The 19,189-nt window shown below is 39.5% G+C and overlaps 1 protein-coding gene across 4 annotated transcripts in view; it reads left to right on the top strand.

Moving 5' to 3' along the window:
* The first annotated feature begins 394 nt into the window (after positions 1–394).
* OSBPL6 (oxysterol binding protein like 6) overlaps positions 395–19,189 on the top strand; it is a 257,856-nt gene continuing 239,061 nt past the window's right edge. For 2 of the 4 annotated variants that reach the window (XM_027866186.1, XM_027866187.1), the window contains exon 1: positions 395–549. The gene's annotated coding sequence lies outside the window, so the exon portion shown is untranslated. The remainder of the gene's footprint in view (positions 550–19,189) is intronic. The other 2 variants (XM_027866193.1, XM_027866192.1) reach the window with 1 other exon arrangement.

Genomic DNA, 19,189 nt, shown 5'->3' with positions numbered 1-19,189 from the left:
GGGACCGTACGCCAGGCCTGGTGAAGCCCGGAGAGAGTCTCTGGGGCAGGTGATTTCCAGAGTCTCTGGGCTCCCAAGGGTGCCCACTTGGGCGCAAGCCCAGGAAGTAAATCCCGCTCCGGGGCTCTGGAAGCTCCATGCGTCCGGGTCTTGGCGCCGCCCTGCCCGTAGCTCCCGAGCCTCTTTCGCTGCAGGGAGGGGCACCCGGGACCTGGCGGGGACTGCGGCCGACAGCAGACTGGGGCGGACAGCGCGCAGCATCCTCCAGCTTCTCCGGCCCCGTCGCCCGGGGGCATCTCCTCCGCCCCGGGGAGCCAGGGGGCGGGGACCCACAGCCCGCCCTGTAATTCCTGCCCCTCCCGCGGGAGAGGAGGGGCTGCGGCTTGGCGGACCACTGAAGGCGCAGGAGCCGCTGCTGCTGTCTAGGGTGACCGAGACTTGGGTGCAGGCGGCTCCCCTATCCAGCCTGGCCCGAACCTCTCTGGCTCCCGCTGCTTCCTCCTGCTGCAGGACTCGACTCAACTCGGGGCGGCTCTTCTTTCCCTGCAGGTGGGTTCCTCTCTCTCTCTGGGGAATGGGGGACGACGGACCAGAGGTGGGAGAAATAGGGGTGAAGCCCCGACGGTCCCTTGCTGTGGACTCTTCACGCACTGGGGGACTCTGGATTTGCATTGTGTGTGTCTCCGAGGATCGGAGGACTCTGAAGTGGGCGGAGGGGCCGCGGGGCAGGAAGGTTGGCTTCTGCAACCTGAAGCCTGTCCACACTAGCCAGATTAAGGGTCTGTGCTCCTCCACTGCCCTCCCCTCCCCCTCTCATCGGACCGACACTGGGCTTCGGGTTGGTGGCGGGGGCGTGTGTCCTTCCTCGTCCAGCCGAGGTTCTGGCTGGGTGGGGGCGGCGGAGTGGGCAGGGTGGGAGATCGTGTGTCACGGTTTTCCCCTCCTTGTCGCCCCCTCCCTTTTCATCCCCCTAACACCTCCTCCCCCGTTTTTGCCCGGGTGACTGGGAATTACAGCCTCTTGGCAGACACTCCTGCATTCGTCTAGTCTCATTTCCCCCACGCTGCCTAATGCACCCAGCTCGCTTCAGTGTGGCTGGGAATTGCGGCTGGATGAGAAAAGCACTGATGTAATTGGCAAGAAGAGAATTACCGCCCGAAAGAGCATCCTAGCCTGTGAGAGCAAAATCCGTAGCGGCTCCCCCAAGGGAGAACAGAACCCGGGAAGTTGTGAATTCGTTTCTTCTGTGCCTAGGTTACCCCTGTCTTGTCCATCTCTTCTTCCTGCCCTGCAGCCCTCAGTTTTCATTCACACTTTGCTGGGGACATGTCTGCCTTACCCAGTTCATCTCGGGACAGGGTTTGCATTGCAGTCAAGACGTGCTTTCCCTGCATTGAGCAAGTAGCCTGCTTGAAGACTGTGTCACTGGGGATGCTGAAGGGAGGGGGAATGGGGAAGAGAGGAGGAAAAGGGGAGGTGAGGGGTCAGCTGGGGGAAGAATGGGAAAGGAAAGTCATGAAGCCAATAGTTTTAAAACTCACATTTGCTTTGTATATGCACCTTTACAAGGCATTTGCTTGTTTTCGGAAGTTGTCATCAAACACGGATTTTATGGTACCAGCTGTGATAAATCTCCTATGTAGGAGCTTAAACATACAGACTTAGGACTGTAGCCCAGCATTACATAATGGAGAGGAATGGTATGAGATTGAGTGAAACCCAGTGGCAGCCAAGTTATTTTCCCCGCTTTTGGGGAAAGCACTATAAGGGATCCCCTCTCACTCCCACCCCAACCATGATTTCCATTTTAAAATGGAGCATTGTATTTTTAAAAATCATATGTCATATCAGTTAAGGAATGGAACTTTAAACAAATCTCCTCTTCACAAATGACTGCCTCCCCCTTCCCTCAATTAGGACTGTTTAGATCCTAGATATACTAGAGTGTAATTATTGTTTTTTAAATCTACCCTCTTACATACCATTCACTTTGTATTCCAGTTCTTGCCCCCCTTCTTGGGGGGAGGGCATTTTTACTGTAGATTTGCGGCAAAATCACACTGATGATATTCCTAACAAATACTACAGCAATGCAGATAGTATGGACTAATAATAAATGAAACAGAAAACCTTGCAGTAATTCTTAGTTAACTGGGTTCCCAAGGTCAAAGGGAGGCCCTGGTGATGGAACTTCCAGTTCTGGTAACACTACAAAGAATATGCATGATGTTAAGTGTATTATCAAAGAAAGAACTTTTTCTTTTGTATGTTTTATTTTTTCTCATTTTCAGTTTTGGTTGAATTATGTGTTGTTTTTTTTTTTTTTTGCCTTAATGATAATTTTCTCCCTCCTGGTATGTGGAGGGAAGACTTTTTGACTACTCCAGTTATCTGATAAAATAGTGCTCATTGGATGATTAACTTTAGGGGTGACACTAGATCAAAAGCCAATTAAACCTATTGGCTGTTTTATGAAGTTGTTCTGTTTTGCCCTTAATACAAGTTTTCCCTTCCCTAAAGAAAGTTACCTTGTTAGACTTTTTGTACAAGGGGAAATGTCAGATCTTCCAAGATTTATGATTGATGGCTTATGAAATCATTATAAAAATATACTGAGCTTAAATGAAGATTTAACTTTTCAGTAAATGAAGGTGAGTTGAGTGATTTGCTTTTGTGAGTGCCCAAGGAGCCTCTGGGTGAACGTTTTACCCAGGTTGAGAATTTTGCTTTTATGTTTTATGTTTGGATCTGGACAAGATCAGGATGAGCATGCCTGGCTGAGTGATGAGCTGCATCTTTGTAATATCTTTTAACCTTTCCTTATCTCTCCTCCTCCCCCCTCCTTAGATCATTTCACACCTTTCTCCTTTGGTTTTCTTTTCTTTTTTTTTTTCAGGCAATTGGGGTTAAGTGACTTGCCCAGGGTCACACAGCTAGTAAGTGTCAAATGTTTGGTCTGAGGCCGGATTTGAACTCAGTTCTTCCTGACTTCAGGGCCGGTGCTCTATCCACTGTACCACCTAGCTGCCCCAGCCTGCATCTTTGGAGAGAGTGGGATTTCAGGTCCATGGAGTTGGATTTCAGGTTCACTGTTGTTCAGTGCTTTCAGTCATATCTGACCCTTCATGACCCCCTTTGGGATTTTCTTGGCAAAGATACTGGAGTGGTTTGCCATTTCCTTCTCCAACTCATTTTACAGATGAGAAAACTGAGGCAAACAGGGTGAAATGACTTACCCAGAGTCACACAGCTAGTAAGTGTGTGAGGCCAGGTTTGAACTCAGGAAGATGAGTCTTCCTGACTCCAGGCCTAGTGCCCTATCCACCACTGTTCCACCTAGCTTAACTAGCTGGCATCTAGTACTTATATGTGGCTGAATCCATGAGTTCACAGGGTCCCAGTTGACCCTCCAGTGCAGTGCAGTACCACAACCATAATTGGTAAATTTCAGACCTCAGTGGCCATTTATTCCAACCCATAGCCTAAAAAAAATACCTGTTAATGACACACTTGACAAGAGGTCTTCCAGCTTTTGATTAATCCTCCTGGGAGGTCCAGGCTTGCTCTACTTTGGAGCAGCTGTAATCATTAGGAGATTCTTTTATGAATCAATCCTAAGTTTGCTTCTTTGTAACTTTTTTTTTTTTTTTGGTGAGGCAATTGGGGTTAAGTGACTTGCTCAGGGTCACACAGCTAGTAAGTGTCAAGTGTCTGAGGCCTGATTTGAATTCAGGTCCTCCTGACTACAGGGCACTGTGCCACCTAGCTGCCCCAGCACAATACTCCAGATGTCATCTGACCAGTATAGAATAGAGAGGCAGTATCATCTCCTTATTCATGGAAGTTATACCTTGCTTAATACAACTCAAGATTACATTAGCTTAATGTAACCCAAGATTTCATTTCATTAGTCCTGTATCACACTGTTGACTTTGTGAGCTTACAGTTCACTAAATCCCTCACATCTTTTTCAGACAGATTGCTGTCTAACCATAATTCCCTCATATTGCACTTGTGAAGTTGACTTCTTGAACTCAAATATAAGACTTTTACATTTGTCTCTATTCATTTTAATCTTATTCAATTCAATTCTGTATTCCAGACTGTCAGGGATTTTTTAGGGATCCTGCCCTTGTCTTCTGATGTATTAATGACCCCTCCTAGGTTTAAGTTCTTGCATATTTGACAAGGACAAATACCTTTATTTAGGTCATTAATAAAAATATGAGCACAGATCCCTCAGAAACTCTACAGGAAACTTCTTTGTAAGTTGACATTGAACCATTAAGTTCAACCAACCAACTCCTGGGGCTGGTCAGTCAACCAGTTCTGAATTGACCTAATTTTAATATTGTCTAGCTGACAACTCTCCAGTATTCTCCATAAGAATAGAATGAGTGACTTCATGAAATATTTTGTAAAAATCTAGATAAACTTTATAAAATAATAGCTAGCATTTTTATAACTGCTCTTAAGATTCGCAGAGCACTTTACAAATATCATCTCATTTTATCCTCACAACAACCCTGGGTTGTAGGTGGTATTATTATTTTCATTTTACAGATGAGATATTTTACAGATTTTAAAATGAGGCTTGCAGAGGTTAAGTGACTTTCCCAGAGTCACCCAGATAATATATGTCTGTGGCAGTATTTGAACTCAGATCTACTGACTCCAAGTCCCATTCTGTATATACTGTGCCACCTAGCTGCCTCTATATCTATAGCAGTTCTGATCTATCAATTTAATAGTGTCAAAAAAAAAAAAAAGGAAATTTTGGCATTGGAAAGACTTCTTCTTTATAAAGCTATGTTGGTTCTTTGGAATCCCCATTTCCTCTTCTTAGACATTTTTCACTAACCATCTCCTTGGTATATATTCTAGAATTTTCCAAGAAACTGGAAGTCACACATAATGGACTGTAGTTTGAGGATTCCATTATCTTGCCTATTTTGAAAATCAGGACAGTATTTGTTTATCCCCCAGTCCGCTAATACCTTTTCTGTTCTCTACTTACCCACTCCTTATTTTGTTTGGCACTTTTAAGTGTTTTGTTTTGTTTTTTGCTTTTTGGTGAGGCAATTGGGGGTAAGTGACTTGCCCAGGATCGCACAGCTAGTAAGTGTCAAGTGTCTGAGGCTGGATTTGAACTCAGGACCTCCACTCCAAGGCAGGAGCTGTATCCACTGTGCCACCTAGCTGCCCAGCACTTTTAAGTGTTTACCTATAGATGCTCCATCTCCACAGAAAATCTAACCAATGTGCTAAAAGTCTTCCTCTAGGACTTTAACAGTGTATGGGACTTGTTGTTCATCAATTAGCCTTGCTATGCAACTGGCTCACCCATCCCCTTTTCAAATTGTACATTTCTGCAAACCATGAAAAAATTATTAAATCAACAAATATTTACTTAGCATACAGCATGTTCAAAATGCCATGCTGGGCATTGTGAATAATATGGAGATGATCAAGAAACTGTCCCTGCCCTCAAGAAGCTTATAATCTAGTTGGAGAAAAAAATAAAATGGAACATAGAGTCAACCAAGATATGTGTTTGCTAAATCAGCTGTAGAAATAGCATTAGAGATTAGAGAAGAGAGAAATCTTGTGGGCTCAAGTAATCTTGCAAGGCTTTAAGGAAGGAAGATCCAGGTGCTGAAGAACAGAGATAAGATAGCCAAGTTAAGAAGAGGATGGAGTGCATCGAAGAGGAGGGTGATTGTATGAGCAAAGGCAGAATATTTCTTCTGGAGGCAGAAAAGTGAAAGGCACATTTAAGGAGCCAGAGAATAATAATGAGAGGTAGACTGAAGTCAGATTATAGAGAGCCTTGAAGGAAGGAAGCAGGCATTTATTAAGCACCTATGCTAGGCACTGTGCATAAGCACTTTACAGACATTTCATTTGATCCTCACAACTTTTCGAGGTACTGTTATTATCTTCATTTTACAGTTGAGTGTACAGAGGCAGAAGGATGTTAAGTGACTTGCTCAGGGCCACCTAGCTAGAATGTGTCTAAGGCGGGATTAGAACTCAGGTCTTCTTCACTCTAGGCCCAGTATTCCATCCACTTTGCTACCTAGCTGCCTTGAATGTCAAGCTAAGGAATTCAGACTTCATCTTTTTGGTAGTGGAGGGATTTGGAGGTTTTTGAACATGTAGGTGACATGATAATAATGCCTAACATGTCCACATAAAGATCTAAAACCCTTGGACAGTGTTTTACATATAGTATCTCATTTGATCCTTACAACAATTGTTGTATAGGTGCTCTTAATCTCCGTTATCTGATTCTGAGAGGAGTTAAGTGACTTACCAAGCATTACATAGCTAGTATCTGAGACAGGAAGGATTTGAATTCAGATCTTGGTGACTCCAAGTCTGGTGCTCCATCTACCACATCACAAAGTGTTACATGTGTTTGTTGTGTGTGTGTTTGTTGGATATTTTGGGCTGTTTTTTAAAGAAAGATTCGTCTGATAGATGAAAAGAGATGAGTCAGAAAGACCTCTAGAGGCTATTGTCATTTTCTAGGTAAGAGATGAGAAGAACCTGCATTTAGCAACAGCAGCAGAAATAGAAAGGAAGGTAGGTATAAAAAGAACAGTTATAAAACACTTTACAAAGGGAGCATCCATAGGGTTTGGTAACATTTGCATGAGAGGACTGAGGAAAAGGAAAGAAGCAAAGATGACTGAGCGTTTGGGTCTAGATGACTGGGAAACGGGTGGTACCATTTAACCAATCAGTCAATCTACAAGCATTTACTATTTTCCAGACACTGTGCTAAGTGCTGATTCAAAGTAAAGGCAGAAATATTTCGTATGCTCAAGATGCTTATGTTGTAATGGGAGATGCAACATGTACATAGAAGATATATACAGAGTGAATAGAAGGTAACTTTTAATACGGAACCAGTAGGGGGAAAAAAGATGATAAATTTGGTTTTAGACATTGGATTTACCATGATAGTAAAACATCCAAGTAGAAATGTTCAATAGAAAATTGGAGATGTTGAGAGAGAGTTTCCGGCAAGTTCAGGTGGGGCTAAAGACATAGCTTTGGGAGTCATCAGCACAAAGGAAGCAGTATGAGTGAATGAGATTTCCAAAGGAGAGAGCTAGTACAATCAATGGGAGAACTGGGTCTGGGGCCCAGGTCTCCTTTGGTGATATCATCTAGCCTTAGTCATTTATTAATTGTATGAACTTAAGCAAGTTGCTAAATTACTTTGAGCTCCATTGTAAAATCAGTAATTCTAGCTAAGTCCCAAATAGAATGAATATCCAGTCCCTAGAAATGGTTGCATTATTTGAATTCTTTTCTTTGGACCGTAATTTCATTGACCATATTTTATATAGTAATACTTAAAATAGTACAAAATCAAATACATGGGACCACTTCAGAAAATTCATTATTCACCTTAATTGGGACCTGACTGTAGATTAAATGGTGACTTTAAACCCCTTTTTGTTCCAACTTTCTATGACTAGAAGTAATATGGGACAAGTGGGTGGCATAAGAAATAGAGCACTAGGCTTGCAATAAGGAAGACTCATCTTCTTTAGTTCAAATCCAGCCTCAGACACTTAATAGCTGTGTGATCCTGGGCAAATAACCTTATCCTGTTTCCCTCAGTTTCCTCATCTATAAAATGAGCTGGAGAAGGAATTCCAGCCAAGAAAACCAAAATGATGTCACAAAGAGTTGGACACAACTGAACAACAACAGGAAAAATATTCAGGGATACTTAAGATTAATATGTGTGATATTTGTGGCTTTAACAGATTTTTTTGTCTTTTATTCCTTAAGTTTTTTCTAGGCTTATGCATTTAGTAGATCCCATTTTGGTTAACTGAATTTTTGCTGTTCTGGCAGAAAAAAAAAAGAAGAGAAAGCCAACCCTTCTAAACCAGAGGAACAAGCCTCTCATCATTACCAGTTGCTTTAACTGGTTATCATTTGATCATGCCTTTCATTATTGTCCTTAGTATTATTATGATTACTATTAATGCCATTAGGGTGTAGGGTTTCCAATATGCTTTAATACAACCTTGTAAAGTACATAATGTAAATATTCTGTCCCCTTTGGTTGGAAGACTAGAAGACAGAATACAAAACTCCTTCTAATGCCTTCCTTTTAGAGGGCAGAAACTGGACTCTTGGCTCTCCACGCCCCGAAAAAAAGAAGCTTCTGTGCTGGGTACTCCTTGGTATCCCATTCCTTCCCCCCTCCCTGCTTTCCTGTCTCCTTTTGTGTAATTGTCCTCCCTTTTAAAATATAAGCTTTTTGAGAGAAGGAATTGTTATTTCTTTTCATTAATTGTATACCCAGGGCTTAGCACAGTGCCTTGCACATAATAGTAGGCACTTAATAAATGTTTATTGGGCCCAGATTACTTTCATTTTAAAATGGGGCTTATATTTGCATAGCTAAATCAGTGCAAGAACTGAGATGGGCACTTCTGACTCCAAGTCCACTGTTCTTTTTACTATGCTATGTTACTTCAGGGGCAACTAGGTGGTGCAGTGGATAGAGCACTGGCCATGAAGTCAGGAGGACCTGAGTTCAAATCCAGCCTCAGACCAAACACTTGACACTTACTAGCTGTATGACCCTGGGCAAATCACTTAACCCCAATTGCCTAAAAATAAAAAAAAAAATTAAAAATAATTTAAAAAAATTACTTCTTGTTATAAAGGGGGGAGGAGAAAAGCAATGAGCATTTATTAAGCACCTACTATGTGCCAGCTGTGTTAAACACTTTACAAATATTATCTTGATTGCCACAACAACCCTGTGAGGTAGGTGCTATTATCTTCATTTTACAGTTGAGAAAACTGAGGCATACAGAGCTTAATTGACTTATTTGTCCAGGGTCACATAGCTACTAAGTGTCTGAGGCCAGGTTTGAACTCAGGACTTCCTTATTCCAGGCCCAGCCTCCTAGCTACCTCCTATTTATTGCCTTGTAAGTAATAGGAACAGCCTTCCATCATTACTAGAAGCTTTCTTCTTCTGATTGTCATCTTAATAGCTAAGGCTCTGTGATATCAGAATGAAATGGGAGTCAAGATAGGTATCACAGTAATGTGTCAGCTTAAATGGTAATGAAAGAATAAGCTGCAAAGGTTGGGTAGTGGGGTAGTAGATGGCTGAGAGCTTGTTTAATAGAATTGAGACTTAGTAAATTAATTATTAAGGAGAATGTACAAGGGAGCAGTGAAGAGAATAAGAATAAATAAAAAAGGTTCCAACTTTCTGGACTGCAACCATAAATATCAGGTGAACATGAATGTGCAGTGTTTTTGAAAGTGACCATGTCCCATGGTGGAGGGTAGTAGTAGTTGAATTTAATCTTTACATTCTGCAACAGAAATTCCTTGTCTGTTAATATTTTGTCCTCTTTTTATTTTAAAAATAAGGTACTTTTGCTAAATTCTAGTTGGGAGAGGGCAAGTCCAAAGATGTTAGTTCTAGTTGGTACCCACATAAAATGAGAGTCACGAAAGTTTCAAAGCTCTTCTCAGCATTTTTGTAAGGAAAAGAGCAAATGTGAACCCACAAAGTGGGATTTTACTTCTTTTCCCATAATTTCCTTTTAGCCTCAGTTCACAGAAGGCTTCCCATTCTTTCTTGTAGTCTTCATATTTGTTTTTCAAGGTGCAGTAATATTCCGTTAGAGTCATATAACACAATTTGTGTTTTTTTTAATAGATTGTTAATGATATATTTTGTCTTTATATCCCTTAGATTTTCCTCCCCTGAATTCTTTCCCCATCTTCTCCCAGAAAGCCTTTCTTTATAAAAGGAAGAAAGAAAGACAAGAGGAAAGAAAATCAGTAAAAACTGATCAACACATCAAAAATAAGACACTATATGCAGTATTCCACACCCATGGGCCCCATCTTCTGTAGAGAACCAACTTGTTCTTTATAATTTCAAAACATTCTATTTCAATTTTCAAACATTCAAATTCAATGTCAGCAATCATTTTTGGGTAATTTTATTGGCATTTTTCTAGTCTTTTTGTATTTTGTTTCCTTGGCTTTGCTTACTTTTATTTGCATCAGTTCATGTGAGTTTTTCCATGCTTTCTTGTATCCATAGTCATTGTTTCTTACGGCATAATAATATTCCAACACTTTTGGGTCTCACAATTTGTTTGACCATTTTGAAATCAATGGGCATTTGCTGTTTTCCAGTTTTCTGCAAATGCAAAAGGTGCTAGTATAAACATTTTGGTGTTTTAGAATCAATTTAGTATTCTACATTTTCCTGGCTTAATCAAGGTATTTTTATTATTTGTATACACAAGGGAAGAATTGGACCATGAACATTCAAACAGGTCTTACAAACATACTTCCTTCTAACTAGCATATAAATGACTAATTTATAGGCTTATAACTCAGTTCAGGAGACAAATGACAAATTGGAGGTGGAACAAAATTGAAAGATGAATGGCAGGGCACTCAGTGTTATACAGTGCGGGGAGTATAAAGTACAAAATTAGGAGATTAAAGGTTATAGAAACAAAGCGAACAAGTTCTAATTGAACAAATCAGAGTGAATCGGAGGAGTGGGCAATGAGAAAATGTTCTCCATTGTTCTGCCTAGGGACAGCATTCTTTTCCATAGGGATGAGTTTTCCCATAGTTTCTTCGTGTTAGCAAAACCTAGTCTACCCTTAGACCACTGCACTGTTGTCAATCTCTTCAGAAGCACTACAAAATAAGACTGGCCTGAGGCTCTTATTCTACGTTCTACAGGATACCTTTCTTGCTCTCCATGGATTATATTTCAAACATTTAGGATCTCTGGGTCTAAAAAATAGTCACTTTGTTTTCATGATTCCAAATTGCTTTCCAGAATGATTGAACCAATTCATAGCTCCACCAACAACAGTGTGATACCAGATTTTAATTGCCTCTTACATTGAAAAAAAATCAAACTTGAAATCTGGCAAAAAGTCAAGACATGGATCTATTTCAAGTTTCCTAAATAAAACTTAGTTTTTATTATAATAATGAATGGCAATTTAGTTCATTGTCTTCTGGAGTACCACATTAACCACATTAAGAAACTACTGTAATCTAAGATTGTGTAACATGTTCCTTATGTGTAATAGTTTCTTTTATTTAAAGCTTTTCTGGAGGTAGGTTTTCGAGAGTGATTTTGCTTTAAATCAAGATGACATTGTTTTCAATTTATCTGGGCCACCTGGGCAAAATCTATATATTTCTACTGAAACACTATTTGCTGTTTAATTCCCCTGGAGCAGAGGCTATAACATTTTGACCATTTCGATGGTGTAGGAGTTGTAGAAAATGGATTACTAAAATTCTTTTTTTTAAATCTCAATAAACTTTAATATGAGAGGCAGTGTGGCATATTGGCTAAAGATCCAGCAGGGACAAGAAGACCTGGGTTCAAGTGCTGCCTCTGACATAGCCTAGCTATATGACCCTAGTAAAGTCATTTAACCTTTACCCAGGCAATTCTTTAAGACTAAATTGCCCAGCAGTTCCCTAGGAGATAGTATCACTGAATGAATAAAAGACAAACTTTCATTCAAAGTAATCTTTACAAAAGAATGTTATCTTTCTAGTGGGGTGGGAAAAGATAGCACTAGTTTCTAAAGGGGCTAGAGGGTGCTTGGGAAGAAGACATTGTTGAAGAAGTAGGGAGAAGCCATAAGGAGGCTAGGCAAAAGAAATGGGTAGATGGACTATCCCTACCTGTCCTTCACAATCTTAATCCAAGAAGTATAAAATTAGCTGGTGGAGGTGTATTTTGCTGCTTAAATTAGTATCTGAGGATTTTTTAGGGAAGGTTGACGACACTAATTTGACGACAGAAACTACATACCCACAAGAGGGCCACTTCCACTTTTCGTTTTGACTGGCTAAAGCTCAAATCATGAGCTTCAGGACAATGCTGACCAATTTTAAATGCCGGGCTCTTCTTTCTGCTCATCACTGCCACAGTTCCTGGGATTAGCCGCCAAAAGAGAACCAGGACAGCCTGTTAAATGCTGGCTAAGTACAGAGTGCTGGCAGGACAGGCGGACTTTTGGTAGAAGAACTGTGCTGGATGAGGACTGAAGATGAACAGCATTGGAATGGGGCCCATCACTTTTGCTCTTTGCCTTTCACCTTCATATCTATTGGTAAGATCGCACATGATTTAGCCTTCTTCCAAGCTAGGATATTCTGATAGTGGATTATATAACCTTAGGTTGCATAGAAGATGTGCATTTTTTTTTATAGCATCCTCTGTGAATTTATAGGATAATATGATCACTCTGATAGTGAGACAGCATAGTAAGTGAGATAGGGGATTGAATACTTTGTTTTTGTTTTGTTTTGTTTTTGCTAGGCAGTGGAGTTAAGTGACTTGCCCAGAGTCACACAGCTAGTAAGGTTGTGTCTGAGGCCGGATTTGAACTCAGGTCCTCCTGAAGCTAGGGCAGGTGCTCTATCCCCTATGCCACCTAGCTACCCCTTGAGTACTTAGTTTGGAGTCCAGAAAGACTTAAATTCAAATCTGGTGGATCTGGTACTTATCAGCTTGTGATCTGTGTGGGCAAGTCACACTCTTTCTTGGATCTTTAGTTATCTCAGCTGTACAATGGGGATAATAATACATGTAGTACTTAATTTATAGGGTTGTTGTGGGGATCAAATGAGATAATGTATTTCAGTGCCAACCTGAAAACACCATATAAATATGTTATTATTCCATTATGCCTCAGTCTTCTAAGAGAAGAAAAATTAAAAGAAAATTAAAAGGAAAACTGGGGGTGGCTACTAATAACTAGTGGCATATAGCGCTGGGGAGAGTAATTGTGTGTTGACAGGAATAATTTTAATGAGGAATAATAATTAGGGGTTGAAAGGAAGACTTAGAAGAAAGTGCTTTGTGATTGTGAGAGCTATTATACTGTGAAAAACTCTCTCCAGGCAATGAGAGAAGTCATTTAATTATTATCATTAATAAATCTTTTTATTTGGTGGTATGCTAAGTGCCATTACAAGCTGAGAGACACAGCCTTTTACCTAGAATTGGATCAGAAATAGATAAACCAGGAATAACAGTCGTGAACTTCTCCCTTCTTGCCTCGTGCTTGGTCTTAAAGATGGGTAACCTAATAGGCATTCCCTCCCATAAGTTCAGAAATAGGATGTTGGAGTTTTTTCTCGGTTGTTCTGTGATTCAGATTTTGAGTTTGTAGCTGTACATCACAGTAGATGTTCTTTTTCAACCAGTTAATTTACTTTTAAAAAAATGAAGTAAGGAGGGGATAGGGAAAGGAAGGAGAAAATCACCATGGTTTCAGAGGTTGAAATTATCCTGAGGATTGTGGATCAATGTCAAGGACAATGGATATTCATAGTGATCCTGAAAGTAAACCCTTGTGACTCTCAATGGAATGACAAGAAAAGTATTATGTATTTGAGAAAAAGGGGGTCTAAAGAGCCAAGTGATGGGGAAAATAAACTGGGATGAGTTCAGAGTCTGATTGCATAAGAGGAAGAATTGGAAGGATCTGGAGGGAATGGGTTGAGGTAAGGTAAAAGTTAGTTTGGCTGTGAAGAATTTATTTTTTCCCCCTATCATATAATCCTTCTTCTACATTGATAATTCTGTTTGCATGAGGTTATTAATCTTTGTGCCTTTTTCATTCTTCCTGCAGGAGACTTTGCAACATGTTTTGATCGCATGCTAAAGGATTTATAACCACATTTTTTTTTAATTTCTAGAAACATATATTAAGCACCCATGTGTGCCTGATATGACACTGTTCTCTTTGTTAAATATTCATTTTCTTTTTTCTCACATCTGTTTCTCTATAAATGTAAACCATAGGGCCAGTACGTTAGAGATGGGACCTTGACTAAGTCATTTCACCCCTTTAAGATCTAGTTTCTGCATCAAAGTACTTCCCTATAATTCATCCCTTTATTCCAGCCATCCCATTCTGCTTGGAATTTTTCCCCTCCCTGCATATTATTAATTCTCTCTGGAATGCCGCATATTGTTAATTCTCTCTGGAATGCCTTCCCTTCTCCTAACTGGTTCATGTCCATGATTTGCTGTTATTCAAAACACATTCCTAGAAGGTGTGCGGGGCTCATTGAAAAGAACAAGGGGAAGAAAACAAGAACCTAGTTCTGAGGTTCTTAGCTAAGACACTGTGCTAAGTGCTTTACAAATATAATCTCATTTGATCCTCATAACAATTCTCGGAGGTATGTGCTATTATTATTCCCATTTTACAGTCAATGAAATTGAGTTAGACAGAAATTAAGTGACTTGCCCAAGGTCACGCTGCTGGTAAATGTCTGAGGCCCAGCATTCTAACCACTGCACCATCTAGCTGGAAGAAGGTTTGAAGGTGGATCCATGCCTCTCCTATAGCCTTTTTCACTTGCAGCAGATTGGTAAACATTTTCCAGATTGTTGAGTCTCTTGTCTGCCAGAGGAGTTGGTCATTTCCATACTATGGTATAGTTGCAAGATATGCTTTCAGGCTCTATATTTGTTCAGGATGTTAGCATCAGATTATTGTTCTGACTGAGATCTTATAAGGACCACCTTCTTCTAATAAGTTAGAATTGAATTTCTAAAAGAACCCCAAAGATTGGATTTGGGGAGCTCACTTTCCTGGCTTGGGTCAATACTGTTTATGCTTGATTTTCTCTCCTGTAATTTACAAAGCAATTTAAAGTTGTAGAAAATGAATTCTGTCTTTGCTCAGCAAATGACTTCTCTGCTGACCAGGGATTTGTTATAAAAACTGATTGCTAAGGCATCAGAACCCTGCCAAAAGGAGGCATTCTGGAAAAAGTGGCTGGCTATGCCTAGTCATCTCTATACTGGCTCTTCCCTGCCCACCTGCCCCCACTTCCTCACTATATTTTAAAACTTTTTCTGAGACTTTGGGATATTCAACATTCTTATCTAATTGTGTGAAATTAAAACTATAACCTTCAAGAGTCTAAACTTGCTTGTTACCTTAAAGTTGCAGTGGTATTCCATGTCATTAGGTATAGAGATGTACCAGGATATTCTTTACTTTTGTACTTAAAAAAAATTTTTTTTATTGGTTTGAGTATTCCATTCACTAAAGGAAAGTGCACCCTTTCTACTACTTAGCAGGGTAATTCTTAGGATCACAAGGTCATAGCTTTAGAGTAGTATAGGTAGGTAATCATCTACAAGGTAATTCCTTCATTTTATGGATGAGGAAACTGAGGACCAGGAACAGAGAAATTATGTGGCTTGCCCAAGTTCACATCTGCAGTAAGTGGCAGAAGCGAGATTTGAACTCAGGCTTTGTGATTCTAGCATTCTTTGCACTGTATCATAACCACCTGGTGGTCAATCCTCAGTGGCTGAGCTTGTCTGACATTCTGTAGGATGGGCCTTGATCTGCATTCTGTCAAAGATTATCAGTCTCATAGGACTGCTCAGAGTTTGTTCTTTGTAAAGGCATGGCCTTTAAGAATTTAGGATCATTTCTTTGCTTCACTGAGGCATCAGAATAGGACTTTAAAGGAGGATTTATACTGTATATATTAAAAATTGTAAATTTGAAACTTTCCAATATTCTGTAGAAAATGAAATTTCCTAGAATGTTGAGGGATGCAATTTCATTTCAAAGTGGTAAGAGCTTGGGAAAGTCTATAATGCTTGGAGGAAGGTGGCTTGTTGTGTTGATATTTTATGATGCATTATATTAACCCAGATTTCATAATCCCATCTATAATTTTATCATAGTAAGTAAGTAAGCAAGTAAGGGGGACTAAAAGTAGGGACAAAGTCCTAAGAGAGGTCAGAGAAAGGAGAACTTCTGATTGGGGACATTAGAGGAGGCCTCTTGGAGGAGAAGGGTATTTGAGCTAGCCCTTGAAGAGTGAATGAATGAAAAGCATTTATTAAGTGCATTCCATATTCCCAAAGCAGTGGGCTAAGAATGGGTAAGAATTCAATAGAGTATTGTCTTAGGGACCCATACTTCTGAGTTCTTGGGAGCTTCTCTTCTCTCTCTCTGTCTCTCCCCTTCTCTCCATCTTACATGTTATATATTTATATATTTGATTGTGGGACAATCATATTATTCCATTGACCAGAACATTGTGGGAATGTAGTGCTCTGCTTTATTTTCATTTTCTGGTTAACTTAGGATGAAGCAGAAAACCATATTTGCTCCAATTTTTGTTTTTTAGTTTCATGTGTGTCAAGTTATTTTCCTGCCTTTACTCAGAACATGACTCAGCTTTCTTTAATCCATAATCTTTCACTGCTCCATGGCAATATTCCAGAAATTAGTTCTCATTGCACAATAGATGCAAAAAGTCTAATCAGTTGGGCCAAGAGTATATTGCTTCCAGGAAATGATTTGAAAGTCTTTTGTTTTGGTAAATCTTGATATGAGCTCTTTTTTTTTAAAAATAATTTGCGTTTTCTCAGGGAAGACTTTTAATTATTTGTGTACGTGTGTTGAGATGTTTAGTTTCCAGAATTTTGCTGCATTGAGTCAATCACTCCTAAATCTTTCTGTTCTCTCCCAAGCTCTAGTCCTGCAACATCTACTGACTATTGAACATTTTGAATAAGATGTAGTGTCGGTATTTCACACTCAACTTGTCCAAATCAGAATCTTTTTTCCCCTGTCCATCTTCCTAACCTCTTTCTGTTGAGTATCCATCACTCTTCCAATTTCCCAGGTTTGTAGGCTAAGTCTTATCATTGACTCTTCACTCTCACTTATCTTATATACTAATCAAATACCAAGTCTGATTGATTCGACCTCCACAAAATCACAAGCATCTTCTCTCCACTCACATAATCATCATTGCAATTCAGACCCTCATCTCTTCTTGCTCCCCTCTAGTCCGGGCCCTCATCACCTCTTGTCCCACCCTAATCCAGGCCCTCATCACCTCTTGCCCCACCTTAGTCCAGGCCCTCCTCACTTCTTGCCCTGACTATTACCTTAGACTCCTAATTAACTTCCCTGCATCCAGTCTCTCCTCTAGTGTTTCCTCCAAATACTTGACAAATTGAATGTCCTTCACAGTTCTGACCATTTAATTCTCCTTCCTCATGAACTCCACTGGCTCCCTGATGCCTGTAAGATCAAAGATAAACTCCTCTGGTTTTTCAGTCCCTTCATAAACTGCTCAAACCTCCTTTTCCAGGCTTATCATACTTTACTCCTCATTCTGACCAAATTGGCCTTTTGGTCATTCTTTACATGTGATGTTCTGTCTCACTCACATCTCTGTGTCTTTGCACAGGCGTTGCTCCCCATCTCTGGATTTAACTCCCTCTTTACCTCTGGCGCTCAGAATCCTTTGTTTAACTTCACATCCCAGTTGAAATGCTGCATTTTCTATGAGGCTTTTCCTGTTCTTTCAGCTGCTAGTACCTCCTACCCCACCCTCTCAAAAAATGACCCTTTCTTTATTTTACGTATGTTTTGTGTTCTTATGTGTGTACATGCTGTCTCCACCAATCACATGTCATCTCCTTAAGGAAAGGGACTTCTTCATTTTTTTCCCTTTTGTGTGTCCAGTGCCTAGGAGACTGCTTGGCACAGGCTAGGTGCTTAATATGTGCTTGATTAAATTATGCTTAAAATATTTATTTAATAGTGAATGGGAAAATATAAGATCAAATATATAAATTAGAATTATTATAGTATCTAAACACATAGGATATATAAATTAGAATTATTGTAATATACTAACACATAGGTTGCCAGAATATCTATTAATATTAGGAAGAAGAATCATCATTTGAAGAACTGGTATTAAGAATAGCAGATATTAATTAAGCTAAGTGCTAATAAAAAATTCTCACTAATGAAATTGGTTATGCTGTGGGGTTGAAATGCACTGGATTGTGGTACATTATATTGTAATACTTCCTAGCTAAACTCCAGGTATGTTATACTTAGTCTAGAGTATGCAATATAGGCAGGTTTCTCAGAAGATTTTGTTGTATCTAAAACTCAATTTTGGTGTTGGGATTAAATTCTTAAAATTTTAGCTCTTAAAATTAGCTTGTCAAGGTAAACATAATCCTTTTACACAATGAGTTTCTGACTGGATTCAGTCTTGACTTTGTTTTTCCTAATTAAACTTTTTATCTTTGTTTCATGGGTTTATAAGAAGCAAAAATAATAAAGGCATGAAAACGTTGCTGACTGCGTCATTGTAAGGAATGAATGTTCAATCATTCAGATCCAACAAAATAAGAAATTTTTAAAAAGTCATTAATGTGGAAAGAAAAAACCCCATAATCTTGGTTGCTTTAGTAATTTTTGCCTAGGACTTTCATTTAAAACCAAATATGAGAGGCAAGGTTGATATAATCAATGTTCCTACTTCACAAATATGACTGGTTTGAACTTTATATTAAATTTCTACATAAGTAACTGTCTTTTGACCAATTTTATTTAGTAGTTTAAGAGGGAAGTAGATTTTGAACCATTAAATGAACACAGTGTAAAAACTGACATGATGAATATTTCCTTTTTGTTAGAATATCTTTGTTAGGATATCTTGACTAAATATTATGGTAGCAACTTTAAATTGGTTTTCTTATGTGGATAAAACCCCACATATTGGATAACCTTCACCTGCAAATTGGAATGTGTCTCACTCTGATATTTTTTAAAGAAATATTTAGCCTTAGGAAATATTATATCATGGCATTTCTGAAAGTTTTGACTATATAAGTGGACATTGGTTTTAGCATATAATCTTCCAGGCCTTAAGGATTCTGAGTTCTGGTTTTGCAATCTGAATGCAGAAATGCTTTCTGGCAGATAGTCAAAATTGACCTAAATTATTAATTGCAGCTGGTTTCTATTGTTATAACAGGAAACAAAAATAAACGCATAGAGCCAAATCTTAACACAAATGAAAGTTTGCAATATGTTCCCTTGGTTGGGTGGCACTTAGTTCCTCAACTGTAAAGTGAAGGATTTGAACTACAAGGCCTCTGAAGTCCCTTCCATCTCTACATCTCTGATCTCTGATCCCCAAGGCAGAATTGATCAAATTTGGCTAGCCTCTGGAAATTTGTCTTTGCGTAGGTAAATCCCTACTTTTCCTTTTCGTCTCTCTACTCTATAATTTGACTCGTTGTTCTGGGTATTTCCTGGCTGATCTT

The sequence above is a fragment of the Vombatus ursinus genome, unplaced genomic scaffold (genome assembly GCF_900497805.2).
Source record: "Vombatus ursinus unplaced genomic scaffold, bare-nosed wombat genome assembly UNPS02014779.1, whole genome shotgun sequence".
In the NCBI taxonomy this organism is placed as follows: Eukaryota; Metazoa; Chordata; class Mammalia; order Diprotodontia; family Vombatidae; genus Vombatus; species Vombatus ursinus.
Note: the sequence above shows the minus strand (reverse complement) of the source record. Positions and strands in the feature narration are given on the sequence as shown.